Source organism: Fusarium oxysporum, chromosome 3 (genome assembly GCF_000149955.1).
Source record: "Fusarium oxysporum f. sp. lycopersici 4287 chromosome 3, whole genome shotgun sequence".
NCBI lineage: Eukaryota > Fungi > Ascomycota > Sordariomycetes > Hypocreales > Nectriaceae > Fusarium > Fusarium oxysporum.
This window is the reverse complement of record NC_030988.1, coordinates 1,808,580-1,810,651: the sequence shown is the minus strand read 5'-3', so window position 1 is coordinate 1,810,651 and position 2,072 is coordinate 1,808,580.

Below are 2,072 nucleotides of genomic sequence, written 5' to 3'. Positions count from 1 at the left end.
CGGCAACAGACCTGGTGACAGCCCTGATACATGACATCGAAGAAGCGTTTGCAAGCAAGAAAGTGGCGACTCTAGTCACAATGGATATCCAGGGTGCTTTCGATACCGTCATGTGCAATAGGCTCGTCCTGCGTCTTCGCGAACAGGGCTGGCCTAACCATTTGGCTCGCTGGGCTGGCTCCTTCATGAGCGGCCGGTCTGCGCGTGTCAGGTACCAAGACACCGTCACGCCCTCTTCTCCCCTACAGTGCGGCCTCCCTCAGGGGTCGCCGGCATCGCCGATCCTCTTTCTGCTCTACACTGAGCCAATCTATCGACTGGGCAATCCCCGGGGTCGCTTCGGCTATGCAGACGACACGGCCATCCTGTCCATAGGCGACACGGTAGACGAGACTACTGCCATGGCATCCAGTTCCATTGAGGAGATGGTGCGATGGGGCGCGGCGAACGGCGTTTCCTTCGACACGAAGAAGACCGAAGTCATGCACTTCTCCCGTAGAACACTCAGGACTGCCCCAGCAGTACGTCATGGCGATGTAGAGAAGCACCCCGAATCAGCGCTGCGCTGGCTGGGCATCTGGCTGGACAGCAGGCTATCTTTCCGACTGCATGTCGAGAAGTGGGCGGCTAAAGCGAAGGCAGTAGCCTATCATTTACGGGGTCTCACTAACACGATACACGGCCCTCTACCGAGCGCCGTTCGAAGTGCTGTCAGAGCATGTGTCGAGCCAGTGCTACTTCACGGCTTGGAGGCGTGGTATCCAGGCAGCACTAGGCCGCGATGGAATCAGCCCACAAAGGAACTACCGTCGAGCAATCAGCATCTCATACAAATAATGAACAAAGCCATGAATCAGGCCATGAGAGCGATACTACCTGTCTGGAAGACGACTCCCACCGCCATCCTACATAGGGAAAGCGGTATACCACCAATTGACCAATTGCTCGAAGCAAAGCGACTAAGATTCGCCGCACGACTCAAATCGCTAGACGAGGCTCACCCTCTGGCGTGCCGAACGCGCCCGCGTCGACCGCCTGACCGACCTACCTACCACGACCTCATCAAACGAAGATATCAAATACAGACAAAAAGTGTCTTCAGGACACGTCTCCGACGCACAGACGAGCTGCTTGCGCCCTGCGAGCGGCCAAAACTCGTCCAGCGATGCTTCCATCAAGAACAGATGCCTCCACTCCAGATGGCGTCAAAAGAGAAATCGACTGGCGCCTTCCTCCACTGGGTTGAGAGACTCGACCCGCTCACCTTGGTCGTATACTCAGATGGCTCTCTATCCTCGGAAGGAGCTGCAAGCTACGGCTTCACCATTCATCAGAACAATGTCCCCATCTTCGATGGATCAGGTCGCCTTGGGCCTGCCGAGGTCTTCGACGCTGAAGCTACTGGGGCATTAGAGGGCCTCAAAGCTGCCCTGAACCTGCAAGGGTCAGCAGCGCAAACCATTTTCATCTGTCTAGATAACCTCGCGGCCGCCACGTGCCTGCGAGGCACGCCCTCCGACTCCTCTCAAGACGTCTTTCTCGAGTTTCAGGCTCTAGCGGCATCGCACGGAGCCACACAAGTACTCTGGGTCCCAGGACACTCCTCTATCCCTGGCAATGAACAGGCCGATAAACTGGCAAAAGCAGCGTCATCACTCCTCGAACCTGAAGGTGCTCAACCAACGCTGGCTTACCTACGACGGATCGCGAGACAAAAACCAAAAGAAGGATTCGAGACGTGGTGGTCTACCTCCGCTCCTGAGCAATACAAGAGACTCAACCTCAAGGCGACTACAGGCTGCCCACCAGAGCTGACGCTCCCGCGCGCAGCCTTACACCACTTGCTGGCAGCGAGGTCCCTCCACGGGGACTTCGCCGCGTATCACGAGAGGTTCGACCACGGCGATGCGCGCCTGGTCTGCTCATGCGGCCGACGCAAAGCACCGGATCATATCTTCTACTGCAGAAAGGTACCGCAGCGTCAACGGATGAGGCTAGCACCCTCACCGAATGCAGCAGTCAATCTAGCAATAGGAAGAGACTTTACCAAGTTTATCGATCTGTCTAAAGAC